Consider the following 17,600-nt stretch of genomic DNA (forward strand, 5'->3'; position numbering starts at 1 on the left):
ACCTAAAGATGAATAGTTTAAAATGCAGGTGAGCCTGAGATGCGTGGAGAAATCAAAATTGTGGTACATTGACAGCGCATGCTCGAGGCACATGATTGGTGATGAAACTCAGTTCATCACACTTGAGCTTAAACGAGGTGGAAACGTAAGCTTTGGAGACCATAAAAAGGGTAAGATAGTAGGTTCAGGTACTATCGGAGGTAACCTACTATTGAGTCAGTCTCCTTAGTTAAAGGTCTCAAATATAACCTATTGAGCGTAGCTCAGCTGTGTGACAGCGGTAGAAAGGTTGTATTTGACGCCACTCAGTGTCGGATACTCGAGGGAAAAACAAACAATTTGATTTTAACTGCCCCTCGTGTTGACAACGTATATATGTTGAGTTTAGAAAAACAGTTTTCCAAAAATATATGCTTAGTATCTAAAGAGGACAACTCCTGGCTATGGCATAGGAGACTTGGTCATGTAAGCATGGACCTCCTCGCCAAATTAGCTAGAAAGCAACTAGTTGAGGGATTGCCCAAATTAAAGTTTGAAAAAGATCAATTATGCAATGCTTGTCAGAAAGGTAAATAAACAAAAAAGTCTTTTCAAAGTAAAAACATTGTCTCAACCAAGCGACCATTGGAATTACTACATTTGGATCTTTTCGGACCTGTCCAGCCACTCAGCTTGGGAGGTAAGAAATTTTCTTTAGTCATTGTATACGATTTCTCTCGGTATACTTGGATCATCTTGCTGAGTAGCAAGGATGAAACATTTAAGATGTTCACAACATTGATTAAAACGCTTGAAAATGACAAAGACCTAAGAGTAGCTCATATTAGAAGTGATAATGGCGGAGAATTCAAAAACCAATAGTTTGATGAATTCTGTGAAGTCAGTGGCATTGACCATAACTTTTCTGCTCCTAGGACGCCTCAATAAAATGGGGTTATTGAAAGGAAGAACAAAACAATAGTCGAAATTGCTAGGACAATGCTGAGCGAAAATAGGCTTCCAAAGTATTTCTGGGGTGAAGCTGTCCACACAGCATGTTATATACTAAATAGGGCTTTAGTTAGACCTATACTCAAGAAAACTCCTTATGAACTTTGGAAAGGACGAAAGCCCAACATTGGCTACTTTCGTGCCTTTGAGTGTAAATGTTTTATACTCAATACAAAAGATAACCTTGCTAAATTTGATGCTAAAGCTGACGAAGCGATCTTTTTAGGGTACTCAACTAACAGTAAAGCATATAGGGTGTATAATAAACGAACTCAAGTTGTAGAAGAGTCTTTCCATATCGAGTTCGATGAAACTGACCCTGCAGGAAAGACAACTCAGTCTGCCGAAGATGAACCAAGCTCAGCTTCCGCTAACTAAATTGGAGCCGCTGAGTCATCAGTACAAGGGCTGACCAAAGGTAAACACGAAACAGACATTACCTTTACTGACCAATCTACTCCTGCAGATATTGTAGAAACACCTATTCCAGACAACTCAGCATTACCCAAAGAAATAAAGATTCCAAGAGGACATTCGGAGAAGTCCATTCTTGATGCTGCTGACAACAAACTGATGACAAGAGATCAGCGTAGAAAATATCTCAGCAATGTTGCATTCGTCTCAGTTCATGAGCCAAAGAATTTCGCTGAAGCTGAGCACGACGAACATTGGATCAATACTATGCAAGAGGATCTTGATCAGTTCAAAAGAAATGAGGTATGGGATTTAGTACCAAAACCTAAGAATCAAAAGACCATAGGAACTAAGTGGGTTTTTAGAAATAAGCTAGACGAGCAAGGCAATGTGGTCAGAAACAAAGCCCGACTTGTAGCCCAAGGCTATAGTCAGCAAGAGGGCATTGACTATAGTGAGACCTTTGCTCCCATTGTTAGGTTAGAGGCTATACATATATTGTATGCATATGCTAGTTTCATGAACTTCAAACTATATCAAATGGATGTCAAAAGTGCTTTTCTTAATGGATTTATAAACGAAGAGGTATATGTTAGTCAGCCTCCTAGGTTTGAAGATCCAAAGTTTCCAAACCACGTTTATAAACTCAAAAAGGCTTTGTACGGCCTGAAACAAGAACCTTGTGCTTGGTATGAGAGGTTGACCAATTTCCTGCTGACCAGGAACTATGTCAGAGGCAAAGCTGACACAACCTTATTCATTAAGAAGAAGGGTAAAAATACCCTACTGGCACAAATTTACGTAGATGATATAATATTTGGTGCTACTGACGAATCTATGTGCAAAGAATTTAGTAAACAGATGCAAACTGAGTTCGAAATGTCTATGATGGGCGAACTCAACTTCTTCCTTGGACTTCAAATCAAGCAAGGGAAGAACGGCATCTTCATTAGTCAGTCTAAGGACGCCAAAGAAATGTTAGGGAAATTCGATATGGAAGATTGTAAGCCCATATCAACCCCAATGGGTACTGACACTATCATGTGCACAGATGAGAAAGGTAAGTCAGTAGACAGTAAGTTATATCGAGGTATGATTGGCTCTCTACTCTATCTTACTGCTAGTAGACCTGATATTCAGTACTCAGTATGCTATTGCACTAGATACCAAGCTAACCCCAGAGAATCACACCTTATAGCTGTGAAAAGAATTTTTAGATATTTGCAGAGCTCAGTTAATGCAGGTTTGTGGTATCCAAACTCAAATGACTTCACACTCATTGGATACACTGATGCTGACTACGGATGGGACAAGCTAGAGCGTAAGAGTACTTCTGGAGGATGTCATTTCCTTGGAAGCTGTCTAGTGTCTTGGTTCAGCAAGAAGCAGTCATCAGTTGCCCTATCTACAACTGAAGCTGAGTACATTGCTGTTGGAAGCTGTGTCGCCCAAGTTCTACGGATTAAGCAACAACTTGAGGATTACGGAGTCAAAACAGAAACAATTGAAGTCAAGTGCGATAACAAAAGCGCTATTGACCTATCCAAAAATCCAATCCAACACAGCAGGATGAAGCATGTCAGCATAAGGCATCACTTCATCAGAGACCATGTACTCAAGGGTGAGATCAAGCTGACCTACGTACCAACAGATGAACAGCTTGCGGATATCTTCCTAAGCCTTTGGCTCGTGAGCAATTCAGCATACTAAGGGAAGCTTTCGGTATGTGTAATCATGTTTAATAAATTCTTGATCAAACGAATGATTATACTATATGCCGAGTAGTTATTGCATGCTAAGTAACTCACTCAAACTGAGCTAAATTGTATAACATAGAATCACCCTACGCTGACTAGACATACATGCTGTGTGATTACTATAGGCTGAGTTACTTTTGTATGAAAATTTCTTCTACATAAAACTGAGCACTCAGTATCTCAAACGTTTAGAATTCCAAATACTGAGTAAAATCCATTTCACATTAAATGCTAGCACACGCGCCATAAATAGCCACCTAGGATGACGTAAGTGCAATAATTAGAAAACAAATATGCCGAACATGTCATAAATGCCAGATTATTGTCGTTCGATCATCTCGAGGTAAAATGACTACTCCAACGTATCAGATCAACTCGACATCCCTATAAATAGTGGACGAATTCCCACTCACATCTCTTTACATTTGAAATCTCTGGCATCTAATTTCCATCTCTCTCTCTCTAAATCCCTAAATCTTCAAACTCTTTCAAAAAATCCCTGAGAAGATCATGTCGGACTCTCAGAATATCTTCGGTGGCGATTATGACCAAAATCGCTCCGACGAAAATACCCCATCTCCTGCTCAGCAGGAATACGTCGAGACTCCCACCAAGTCTCAAGGACATGGTCATCATGACTAGGCTAAGGTCAGCATCTCCGGAAAAGACACTCACGCTGACCACGCAACACCATCAAAGAAACAGCAGAAAAAGGAAAAGGGCAAGAAATCATTGGAAAGGACCTACTCTCCAGTTTACAACAGTGTGAGGGGATACAAGATCGACCACTCTCGCTCGTTCTCAAAGGGGTTTGTTGAAGCTGAAAAACCCTTCTATGAATGGATCTCTAAAAATGGTTGGACCGGACTATTTTCCCTTCGCGAAGCCACCTATCCAGAACTGGTAAGGGAATTTTACTCAAATCTACGGGTTGCTAATGATGACCGTGACTACATGGTCACCAAGGTCCAAGGGAAAGAAATCTTCGTCAATCCTCCCTATCTCGCTAAACTCCTCAAACTGACCACTGAAGGCACCAAACTCAGAACCACGAATGACCACACCAAAGTTGACTATCCTGTGGAATTTTGTAAACCGAGAGATCACAAAGGAGAAATCGCTAGCACTTCTATGGGTCAGAATCAGAAGATGGCCCATTATATTCTGACAAACTTCTTATTCCCAAAGGTCAATTCCATATCCTCAGCGTCTAATTTGGAGCAGTGCTTCATTTGGCACATGCTGACCTACCAGCCACTCAACATGCCGGTGTTCCTCATCGGTGCTTTCCAGCGAAGTACGGGCACACTCAGGTTAGGTTCACTAATCACCAAGATACTGAAAGACTACAGGGTGAACTTAGTTGAGGAAATAAATGTTTGGGGTCCAGAAATTACTACGGCCATATTGTTCGGTTTGGCCTATGACCAACCTATTAAACCCAAGAAAAGAAAGGGGACTGTAACAGAGGAAGCAAATGATGTGGCTGAAGGGACAAAGGGCATGCTGACTAGAAAGGGAAAGAAAGTAAACCAAGCTCGCACTGACCGCGCTAAGTAGGATAAAAAGAGGGAAGCTGATCAGTCAGCAAAGGATGTCAACACAGCTCCAAAGAAGCTGAGAATAATCTCTAGTGCTAAGAAAGTTGATGCTGAGCAAGGTCAGCAGGTACCTAAGTCAGCAGAGAAAAGGCCAGTTGAGCCTGAGGAAGTCGAAAGTGAGGAAATTCCAGAGACACCTCTGAAGAAGAAGAAGAAAGTATCTGGTCTAAACCCGATCGATGCACTGCCTCTTGGTTGTGTAATCTCTGAAGATTCACACTTTGTGAGAAGTTAATAGATTGATCTTGAGAAAACACCCTCTGAACAGGAAGAAGAATTGGGAGATTTTGGAGGACAGTTTGAAGCTGAGCGAACAGCCAACATTGATGATGAGAAAGATAAGGATGCTGCTGAGCAAACTAAGTCAGTCGATGCTGAGCCAACTGAACTACAAGCTGACCAAGCAGTGAGAGTTCAAGCTATGAGAAGCCTTAATGCTGCCTTAGGGCTCAATTCTTCATCTGAGTCTCTTGACTCAATTGTTGCTGACCCCTCACCTCCAACAGTCAGTTCTGAAAAGCGTTTTAAATGCAAAGCTCACAAGTCCAACTCCCTAGACCTATTGGCTGATTCTCCACTTAGAGAACCAATTACTTACCTAACTGGATTTCAGTACGAATTCTTCTCCTCCATCATAGAGCCAACTCTGGATCAATTCACACAAAAGCAAGCCTCTGTTGCTCATACTGAGGAACAAGCCAAGACTCCTGAAAATCCAATTTCTGCCGAGCAAGAGCTCGAAGTTCAAGCTGCTCAAGAAGGTGAGCGAGCAAAGGAAAATCATGTCCATGTAAGTTCTGAAGTGTCTCCTCCTGCACCAACTCAACTTCAGCCTGATAATGAGCAGGTCAACATCTCTGCCGATCCACCTCTTCCTAACCTAGCATTGTAGAATGTTGAACAGTCAGCTCCTGGTGCTGACTTAAACAAAAGTCCAGCTGTTGACCAAGCTGGCCCATCTGGTTTTGGAAAACAACCTACTCCTCCACCATCTGGTTCTACTCAAATTCCGGCAGCTGAGCAAAATCCTGAGACAACTTATGCTTGCCTACATGCAACTGAGTCTGGGCGCAGAATCATTGACTCAGCTCAATCCCTACTCCAAGATTTTAACCAATCTCATGTCGATGCTGCTGGGTCTGTTAATGTTGAGTCAACACAACTTTCTTCTGTCACTCAGCTCCTGAACGAGATCAAGGGTCTCAAAGATCTTGTGAGTGTCATGACCACCGTTCAATCTCAATAACCCAAGCAAGACTCAATAATGAAGCTGGCTGAACTCCAGTTAATGATGGTAAACCACATGGATTCCCTCCAAGGACAAATCAACAATCTTTCAGCTGTGAACTCAGCATATGCAACTTCTGCTGAGTTAAATCAACACTTCACAAAGCTGCACTCTGAGCTGACCAGAGCTAGTGAGTTAATTTCCTCCTCTTCCCAGTGTTCCATTGAGCAAATTGGCGAAGCAATCCGTTTACTCAACTTAAGTAAAGAAGAGATGGATACTGACCTGGTGAAGACAAATAAAATTCTGCAATACTCACAAGCCACATTCAAACATGTCCACTATACCAATGCCCAACGTCAGTTTTACGATTCGGCTTTACTCAAAATGTATCATCAAGCTTATGCTAGGCTGACTGACACGCTCACCTGGATTGGGAAATCACAAGAATATATTCTCAGTATGCTTAGTGCATCCATTCGAGTCCTCGGATCTGTTATAGACGATGGCGTTCCTGTTTTCGACGGTCTCAGGGAGAGCACGAAACAACTTAAGGCGTACTCAGTGAAATTGACTCGTGCTGTTCTTAATGATACCTTCGCTCCTCCTCAGCCCGATGCTGGCAAAACGGGGGAGAGAGACCAAGCTGATGGAACTCAGCAAAACTTAGGGGAAGCATCCGGTAGTCAGCAACAACGAAATGCCAAAGGAAAAGGCATCACTAACCAAGCCCGAGTCAACAGGAGGAAATAGATTAGTTAAATTATAGAACTGGGCTTGTAATGTTTAGTTGGCGCATTCTATCTTTTTGTATGCTGACTAACTATTTATCCTAAAGCATCTTTTATTTCAAACTGACTTATCTACTTGTGATGCTTATTTGTTGTGCTATATGCTGAACTATCTTAAAAGAACAACCATACTAAAATTAAAAGGGATCATGCATAAGCAAAATGCTCAACACACACTTACTCTGATACATGAATACATTTATGTAATCTCTCTCATACCTAAACTGACCGTGTATCAAACTGAGTAAATACATGTTCCAAGTATTAAACTCTTCTGAAAGCTGACCTAGGCTCATCTGAATTAGATATTGGAAGGTCTATAATTGAACTAAATCAGTATAGGCATGTCCTACCTTTTACTCGATTAAATCTTAGAAGGTTTAGAGTTAAGATAATGGATGCAACCCTTATGGGGGAGTAATTTCAGAAGAATGAAAGACAATTCAATCATGGAGAATTTCAAAACTGAGTTCCATAACTAAATATTTTGCCAACATCAAAATGGGGGAGTTTGTTGAAACACCTTTCCACATAATTTTGATTTGACAAAATGATTTAAGTTAATCCATGATTAAGACAATTAAATTTAAGTGCTTTGATTTAATTGTACTAATGGGTTTTTCAATGTTAAGTATAAAAATATTTATAAGAACATGAATAAAGTAAGATAGAACTTAGTCAGCATGATAACATAGCACGGGCTGAGTAAAGAATAACTCAGTGCGAAAGAAGGAAAGTCTTCTTTAGTATCGAAGCTTACAAATGAAGCTGATCTCAGAAGCTGAGTAGAAAGCAACTCAGCATGAAAGAAGAAAAGTCTTCTTCGGAACTATATCTTGCAGAATGAAGCTGGCCTTGGAAGCTGAGTGAAAAAGCAACTCAGTATCAGAAATAGCAACAACGGCTATCAAAGTCAAGCTGTGTGTTTTTCAGGACAGCACCAATGATCCGTTTGCTAAAAGACAAGATCCGACAGAGATCTGCGCTAAATCAGAAAGCTTTGGAAATATGCATGGATACAGTTTCGAGATGCATGGGTCAACTGTTCCCTAGCTAAAAGATGAAATCTGAGCTAGAAGACAAACCTGCGAGAAGAAAACAAGCCTGGTGCCTGCCGAATTCAGACGACAGGATTGCCTGCAAGTCTGAAGCTGACCAGAACAATGACGCAAGCAAAGAGCCGTTTGATTTCAACGGATAGATCCGAAATTCAAATGATTGTGTCTTCAGATTTCATCTATAAAAGGACAAGTAAACTTCTTGGATCCTTTGCCGAAAATACAAGAGAAAAAGAGCAAACATACAAAGCACACCAAAACAAGAAAAAGATCTTACACCAAATTTCCATTTCTGTGTAAAAGCTAGATTGATTGTGTAATCATCTAAAGTGTTCTTTGTCTGAAAAAGAACAAGTTTGTATCAATTGTAAAATTGAGAGAGTGGTGCTGAGTAGTCGGTTTTAAGTACTCAGCAGTAGAGAAATCTAGGTGTTCGGTTATAGCACTTAGTAGGAGTTGAGTAGACGAATAGAGGATGGTACTCTTGCATATTCAACTGCCTTATAAACGGTTTGTGCTCTACCTTTAAAGAGCTCAGTATTGGATTGAAAAAGCCCGGAGGATTCTGCGGACTGGACGTAGGCGGAGAGGCCGAACCAGGATAAGTCGTACTGAGTAACTTCTAACTCTCTCTCAATATATATCTGTATGTGTTGCTTGCTATATTTACTCAGTATATAAATTGTTTAAGCTGACACTGAGTAAATCAGAGTGCTGAGTTGGAAGCTGACCACAAAAGTGTCATTTCCCAACTCGCAAGTAAAATAGCTCTAGTCAGTATCTGACTAAAGCCGTCTTACGCCTCACTCGGCCGTGCTGACCAAAACTGAGTTGTGAAACTCAAAGAATTATATTAAGTCAGCATAATTAAAATGAAAAAGTTATATTAGTTCCTAACCCCCCCCCCCCCTTGGAACTAATTACACGCGACCAACATATCGCACTTCCTAGACACCGCTACTACATCATCAATATACTCCCGATCAATAAGAATACCTACTCCATTTCTACCCTTATCCTTTCCTGAGTACCAAAGCTTATAACCCCAATGAGCTATCTCTCTAGCCTTGGCTCCAACCCACTTGGTTTATTGTAGGCACATTATATTTATTCTCCTCCTCTTCATAACATCTACAATTTCGACTAATCTTCCTGTCAAAGAACCTATGTTCCATGTCCCAAAGCGTAACCTACTACCCTTACCCCTACCCCTACCATTACCGTGGACTAGCTTATTTACCCGCAACCCTTGCATATTTGACACCACCCCCGGGTCCTGGGGTGGCGCGCCGCTTCGGGGCGACAACCTAGCAACCCTTGCACATTTATCACTACACCCGGGTCTAGGAAGTGCAGCGCGTCGCTGAGTAGGGAACGCCCCCATGATATTTATATTGTGGTTTATGTCATACGATGTGGCTAAGTTTTACGCTGGCCGCCACAAACCTACCGCAACCCTCCTCCTTTGTCCGGGCTTGGGACCGGCTGTAAAGGCCACCAAGTGACCCTCACAGGCGGAGTTATAATAAAATCATTGAAACAACTAAAACAAGTAAAAAATAATATTTATAAGTAATATAATTAACCAAAAACTATGAAACAATGTCTTTAAAGTCTTCAATCATATTATGGAAATAAGCAGAAAGCGCAAGTAAACAAAAATATCTGAAAATAATAAACACAATTTATCAAAAACTATGCGATAATGTTCAAAAGTAAATTATAATAAAACAAAAAACTTAAAATAATAATTAAATTTTATTTATTTTGATCGTTGCATTGACAGCTTTCAAGCGCCCCTAAGCAGCTTTCAGATGGCTTCAAGGCATCCTCCCAAGCGGCCAAAAAATAGCCCAATGATAAAAAAAACGTCTAGGGGGCCTAGCGGAGAAATCGAAATAGATTCTCAATTTGAGTGCATAAGCAATCCATCAGTCTTGTTATCAAGCAATGATTTTACTTTTTAAAAAGAGTATGGAACGATGCTTTAACACCACAATTATCATGTTCGAACCAAACTAATAAGATCAATCCTATTCACTTAAAAACAATAAAGAAATATGTGTATTAAGGAATTCACACTATATGAAAGCTCCAGCTTTTAAATCGTGCACACTTTGCTATTAATCTTTGTTTAATGTAAGTGTATTACGCACAACTTAAAAAATAAAATAATAATATATATAAATTCTTTCAAAAAAAAAAGTATATATAAATAGTTAAAATATCATTTAGCAATAAAAAATTATTTCACGAAAATTATAAAAAATTATTGTTTTCTTTTTTTAATATTAATAAATTTTAAATATATATAAAATAAATTTTAAAAGACTAATAAATTACATAATTCAAATTTAATTATAATATATATAAAGTATTATTTATTTATTTATATGTTAAAAATAATAACTATTCAGTTAAAAAGGTATGTTTTTTTTAATTTATATTAAATTTTATTATATTTTTAATTTATTATGTTGAATTCATTCATTTGATATCTTTAAATATCAATATAATTTTTTATAAATATTATTAATATTTAGTATGTTAAAATATTAAATAAAAATAATTGTATTTTATATTATTTTTAGAATGCTAATTGAACAAAAGATATTTGAGAATCATCCTCAATACCTCGGTATAGGTATGTCTGATATAATCTTTTGTTCCATAGTTTGGACTATCTTTATTTTATTTTATTTTTAGCCGACCGATTTTGAAAACCATAGTCAGTATCAAATGTTATCAAACCCGGACCGGACCGGCCGATTTGACTGAAACCGATCATAATTCCGGACAGGATGTGATCCGGTTTTTAAATCTATGAAAACTATTCAGAACTGCTCAAACCGGCCGGTTGATCCAGTATCGGTTGAGCAGTTTGGTCCGGTTTGCTTTTAGATATGTTTATCTAATTTTTTTTTTAACAAAGTTAGAATTTGAATCTTGGACCCTTGATCTATAAACTCTAATGTCACTACTACATTACCATTTCACTCATATTTATTATTAACTATTTAAGAATAAATAATAATATTATAAGTTAAATAATTAAAATATGATTTATTCTTATTTTTTCTATTTAGATAAATATCATTAAAAATTATTTTATTTTATCTTACCAAAAAAATTAACATTTTAATTTTAAATATATATAAATCAATTTTAAAAATCTAATAAATTAAAATTTAAATACATGTGATTAACTAGCTGAAATTAGTTAGGAATGACTTTCTCTAGCAGAATTTGTTGGGAAAGTCCATCATGTTGATAAAACTACTATTGGAGCTGAAAGAGGCAAATTTGCTCGGGTTTGTATTGAAATTGACCTAGTTAAACCCTTCTGTCTAAATTTTGCTTAGAACACACTATTTATTTTATTGAGTATGAAGGGATCCATAATATCTGCTATGAATGTGGGATATTTGGACACACTTTTGAGGGTTGTCCTAAGAAGAGGAAGGCCAAGGAGGATGTTGTTGAGGCTGTCATAGCAGATGATGAGGGTATCCGAGGGGATGGGAGGAATTTCGGACCCTGGATGGTTGCAAAGCGTTCTGGACGAAGAAGGACTCGCGCTCTGGTGGCCAGTAATCTCCCTCCTGGCATCATTAATGATCAAACCCTAATCCAGAGTGATTATGGAAGTAAGGAGTTAGCTTGTTCAAAGAAAGGTGGGACTCCCAGCAACCCGTCAGAGGTATGTTCTGGTTCCAGATTTGGGGTTCTGCCCGTGGATGAAGAGCAAGACCCTGCACCTTCTGATGATCAAGCAGAGTTGGAAATGCCGGACTTAGAACCTGCTGACCCTGCTGATAATAAAGTGGATACAGTCAACCCTCTCTTCGAATCCAAAGAGGTCTCCCAGGTTGATCCTCTGGTTCAAATGCCTCAAGATTCAGAGTTGAATAAAGAGGTTAGTTTTTCTAAACTCAGTATTGACGCTAAAAATGTGAAAACCATGGGGGTTAATAAGATGAGTATGAAGAAGCTTAAGGGTAGTCTTAAGACTAGCCAATCTTCTTTCGGTTTCATAGAAAAAAGGGGGGCTGCAGGTACCTCTTCTAGACTCGTAGGAGCCCCAAACAAATATCTGGTTTAGTTTGGCTGGGCCTGTGTTTGCCGTCCTCTCTTGATGGATTTGTTCGTTTGGAATGTTAGAGGAGCGGCAAGCATGGGGACCCGTATCCATGTTAAGGATTTGATTAAACAGTTCAACCCATCTTATTTTGCTTTATTGGAAACCAAGATCAGTGGAGCTAAAGCTGATGATGTGGTTAAAGTTTTTAAAAGTTGGAAGTGTGTCAGGTCGGAAGCGATTGGCCGTGCTGGTGGCATTTGGCTTTTTTGGAAGCCTAATCTGGTTCAAATTGATATCGTTAAAATGGATAAATAATTTATTCATTATAAAGTTACTTATCCTGGGAATAAACCCCTCTTTTTCACTATTGTGTATGCTGATCCTATTCTGGCTAATCGGAAACGTCTTTGGGAGGTTTTGTTGTCATTAAGTACTAGTATGGTGGAGGCATGTTTGTTGCCGGAGATTTTAATGATATCGAAGTCATGAGTGATCAAAGAGGGGGAGGGAACCACTATATTAATAGGTGTCTTAATCATAAGAAGGATATGGATTTGTGTGGTCTTACTGATCTTAGGGCTGTTGGCCATAAATTTACTTGGAAGCGTAATAGTACTTTTGTTCGTTTGGACAAAGTCTATGCTAATATTGTGGTTCAGAGCAGGTTTTCGGATGCAGCTGTGTTGAATCTTCCCTTCCCTCATTCAGATCATTGTCCTATCCTTGGCAGGTTGGTGAGGGCTCCTCATGCGAGAGGGGAAAGACCTTTTAGATATCTTGTGGCTTGGAAAACCCACCCGGAGTTCAATAACTTTGTGCATGATAATTGGAAGCCTCATTCTAATGTCTTACTAGCTGCTGAGGGGTTTAGAAGTAATGTGGTGAGCTGGAACAAGAACATTTTTTGCCATATTACCAGGAGGAAACAGAAACTTCTGAGAAGAATGGAAGGCATCCAACGTATCTTAGAAATCAGGTTCGATCATAGTTTGAGTTGTCTTCTTAGATCACTCCAGAATGAGTTGGAAGCGGTGCTGAAGCAAAACGAGTTACTGTGGTTTCAAAAATCAAGGAAGACTTGGATTAAGGATGGTGATTGAAATACAAGGAATTTTCACCTTTCTACGGTTATCAGAAGACAGAGAAATCGGATTGATGCTATCAAAGATCCTAGTGGTAATTGGGTTTACGAGGAAGAGGAGATCCGTCTTTTAGCCCTCAATTTCTACAAAGATCTATTTAAAGAAGAACTGGTTGACTTGGATGGAGCTCTATCTAGGGCTACGTTTACGACGATTTATGAGGATAAGGTTATTGAAGCTTTCCACCCCATTGATCTGAAAGAGATTGGCCAAGCTATGTTTAGCATAGGCGCTTCTAAAGCTCCTGGGATTGATGGGCTCCCGGCTGGTTTTTATCATAAGCATTGGGAAACTGTAAAGGAGGGTGTTTACAGTTTTGTTAAAGGGGTTTTTGATGGATCTGAGGATATTAGGCTTGTAAATAAAACTCTTCTGGTCCTGATTCCTAAAGTAGAAAAACCTTCATCTTTCTTACAAATGAGACCCATTAGTCTTTGCAATGTGATCTATAAAGTGGTAATAGACTTCGATGTATCCTCCCTGAGATTATTAGCCAGAATCAAGGGAGTTTTGTCCTGGGGAGACAGATGATGGATAACATTGTTATCGCTAAGGAGATGGTGCATTCGATGAAGGTCAAAAAGGGTAAGCGTGGTTTTGTGGCTCTGAAGTTAGACCTAGAAAAAGCTTATGATCAGATTAACTGGAGTTTTTTTCAGGACTGTTTGGAGAGAGCTGGGATTCCGGAGAATTAGAGGAATTTAATTGAGGTTTGTGTCTTGATAGGGGTCAAAAACCCCTATCTTTGGGTACGGTTTTAGGACGGGTTTTAGCGTTATTTCATGAATAAGCGAGCAATTCTCGCATTTATATGCGTTTGTGTGAGTTAGTTAGAAATTGAAAATGTTTATTTACTTTTCGTTGTTTAGGCTCGTTTTCTGGTTATTTTAGGCAAATATGGCTAAAATAGCATGTATGTTAAATTTCCATTATCTTTTATAGCTAATTGATCCGCCAAAAGTCGCACCAAACGGAGTGTTTGCTCAAAATGAGCGATTGGCGGGTCAATTTAGCCCTGGGACTAATGCTATTTGGAGTTTTCGTGCATGTGCAGGAATGAGTTCAGGCGAAAATTACATTTCGGGACGTCCAGCGACCGCGTAAAAGCGTGCTGGGCAAAACCGCTCGTCGAACTGGCCTTCGTAGGCCAGCTCGCCGAGCTGGCCTGGAATCAGTCAAAAGACTGATTCCCGGCCCCACGAAGTCACGATCGGCCCCACGTCTTCCCACCTGTAAAAGGACACGAATTAGGTCAGAAAGAGGGCCCGAACCGCGTCTATAAATAAGAATTTCCAATTGTAAATTAGATATTTTTCATTATTGTAAATTACCTTAGCTTTTCACCCTTGAAGAATTCTCTCCACCTTCTCCATCTCCTTCAACCTCCATTGAAGAAGCTCCGAAGCTCTGAAGCTCCATCCACCGAGAATTATTCAAGGTCCGTCCTTAAGACCTAGAAAGCCGGCTGCAGGGTAGACAGGTTCCCTGAAAGGGATTTTCGTATCACCTTTTATCTTACTATGTTTGTACCCTTTGATACAGTCTATGAATCCTAGGCTAATTGTATCCCGTGACAATATTCTTCGCCTTTAATGATATTTTAGCTCTTGTTTTGTTCTATGATTATTTGTTTAATCTTTGTCTTACGCTTTATTCAATTGGTTTAACTCATTCAAAAGCCCCAAAATCTAGTAGGCACATATTGTGAGCTGAATCTGACCTAGTCAGAGCCTAGGAGATTGACGACCTCTTAGTTGATTAAGCCCAAATTGCTGAGCCTTAGACCTAGTTTCGGCCTTACAAGGGAATCACGCACTAGAGACTTCAGGAGGGTAAGTAGAGTTAATCGCCTTGAATACAAGTGACTTAGATTAGGTTTTTAATCTATTGACCAAATAATCTATCTTCATCGTTATTATTCATACCATGTTCCTTCGGGTAATTGCATTAGTGAAAAATCACCTAGGAGTAGTTTAACTTAATTCGGAGTAGTTTAACTTAATTAGGAGTAGAATAACTTAATTAGGAGCAGAATAACTTAGTCGAATTAGTATAACTTATCTAGGAGTAGCATAATTCAACTAGGAGTAGACTAACTTAAATAAACCCAACTCAAACCCACACAACCTAGATAACACCTGAGACCAAGTAGCTCGATACTTGTAGTAAATAAATCCTGTGGATTCGATACCTGGACTTTCCAGATTTTATTACTTGATAACGACGGGGTACACTTATCCCTTAGTCGGCCTCAGCGGTACCGAACGTCGCTGAGGCGCGTCATGTCTCCTCTCCTGTCTTCCAAGTTTTGATTAATAGGGATTTTTTTGAGGATTTTACTCCGTCCCGGGGGATCCGTCGGGGGGATCCAATGAGCCCGTTCTTATTTGTTATCGCCATGGAAAGGCTTACCCATCTTATCCAAGATGTTGTTAGCACTGGGAGGCTTCATCTGATTTCCATTAATAAATTATGTCCCCCTATCACTCATTTGTTCTTTGCAGATGATGTGATGATCTTTGTGGAAGGGAGTGAGGAGCAGATTGGTGTGATCATGGATATCCTTACTAACTTTTGTTCTGCCTCAGGTCAGAAGCGTAACATCCAAAAGTCTAGGATGCTTTGTTCTAATAATATGGACCAAAGAGTATGTAAGAATTTGAGTGAGATCTTCGGTATCCCTCTTACCAAGGCTTTTGGAAACTATTTGGGGATTCCTCTCCATAATGATAGAGTCTTGAAAGCTTCTTTTAAAGAGATCTTTGATAAAACTAATAAGAAGTATGCTAATTGGAAAGCTAAAACCCTTTCTCTGGCGGGCCGGCTTACCTTAATCCAATCGGTGAACTGTGCTGCTCCCAATCACTTAATGCAAGCTTGTAAATTACCGGAACCTGTTCTTAATGGCCTTGATAAAATCAATCGTCGGTTCCTATGGGGTAACTCGGAAGAGGGAAATAAAGTTCATCTGGTACCTTGGAAGGAAGTATGCCAACCTAAGGATAGGGGAGGTTTAGGGATCAGACAAGCCAGAGACAATAATAAAGTTCTGTTAGTGAAGCTCCTTTGGAGAATGTGGCAATCCCCGTCGGCTCTTTGGGTCCGGTTATTGTGTGGGAAATACAGAAAGGATAAGGTTTTTGGGGGCCCAAAGGAGAGAGCTCTTAATTGTTCCTTCTTATGGAAAGGAGTTAATGCAGTATTCTCAGAATTCTGCTCTGGGATTGGTTGGTCGGTGGGCAATGGCAAGTCTATTAGTTTTTGGAACGACACCTGGCTGGGAATGAAGCCTTTACTAGAGGAGTGTACTTCGGTGCCACCTCTGGAGATTCGTAATTGGAGTATTGCTGATGTGGTGGACTCAGAGGATGATTGGATTTGGTCGAATTTTGAGGCCTACCTTAATCTGGAAACGCTCCTGAAGATTAGGGGAGTTAAAGTGAGCAGTAAGGAGGAGGATGGGGATATTCACTGTTGGTCCCTTACAAATAACGAGACCTATTCTTGTAAATCTGCATTTGAGGCATTCTATATTAATTTAGATTCTCCTCCTTCTGTCGATTGGAAGAATATTTGGGCCTTAAAAGTTCCCTATCGCATTAGGAGTTTCCCGTGGCTTGGTGCTAAGGACAGGTTACTTACTAACGTGGATAGGAAAAGGCGCCATTTAGTGGAGGCTGATACTTGTAGTAGGTATAGAGCCCAGTCTGAAACTATCTGTCATGCTCTTAGGGATTGTGTTAAGAGCAAGAATGTGTGGAGGGAAATTCTGCCAGATCATTTGCTTCCTAATTTCTTGGCCTATCCTAGCCATAAGTGGCTTATTGATGGTGTTAAGGGTTTATTATTTCCTGGGCTAGAGCATGGTGCTATTCTCTTTGCCGTTGTTTGTCACCAGTTTTGGCAGTGGAGGAATGCTGATATCTTTGAGGAAGGGGCAGTTATCTCTCCTAATTTACTTGCTTTTTTCTCCAAAAAAATTAAGAGTTTTATTAAGAGTTTTAAAGAGGAGGGGTTATCTAATACTAGCCAAAGGAATGAGGTCCACTTAGTAGGTTGGAATAGACCTGGTGAAGGGACTGTGAAGTTAAACACTGATGGGTCCTGTCTGTTGGATGGAAGGATTGCGGCTGGTGGGGTCTTGAGAGACGCTGGTGGTGCTTGGGTGTCTGGCTTTGCTCAGAACCTAGGTGTTGGTTCCTCCTTTACCGCTGAGCTCTGGGGAATTTTCTCTGGGCTTAGACTCGCCAAAAGTCTGGGTGTTAAGAGTCTGCTCGTGGAATCTGACAACCTAGAAGCAGTCAAGATTATCTCTGAGAATAAAGCTCTATGTTTGAGCAGCCAAAATCTAGTAAAAGGGATCAAAAGATTATGTTCTTCCTTCGACACCATCAACTTTGGTCATGTCTTCAGGGAACAGAACAGAGTTGCTGACCGCCTTGCTGCTGAAGGCCATGTGAGGATGTTAGGAGTCTCCAATTTCTCGTCGCCCCCGGACTTCCTTTTTTCTATGCTTTCTGATGATCGTGTTGGGGTTA

Source organism: Euphorbia lathyris, chromosome 2, assembly GCF_963576675.1.
Source record: "Euphorbia lathyris chromosome 2, ddEupLath1.1, whole genome shotgun sequence".
NCBI classification, from domain to species: Eukaryota; Viridiplantae; Streptophyta; class Magnoliopsida; order Malpighiales; family Euphorbiaceae; genus Euphorbia; species Euphorbia lathyris.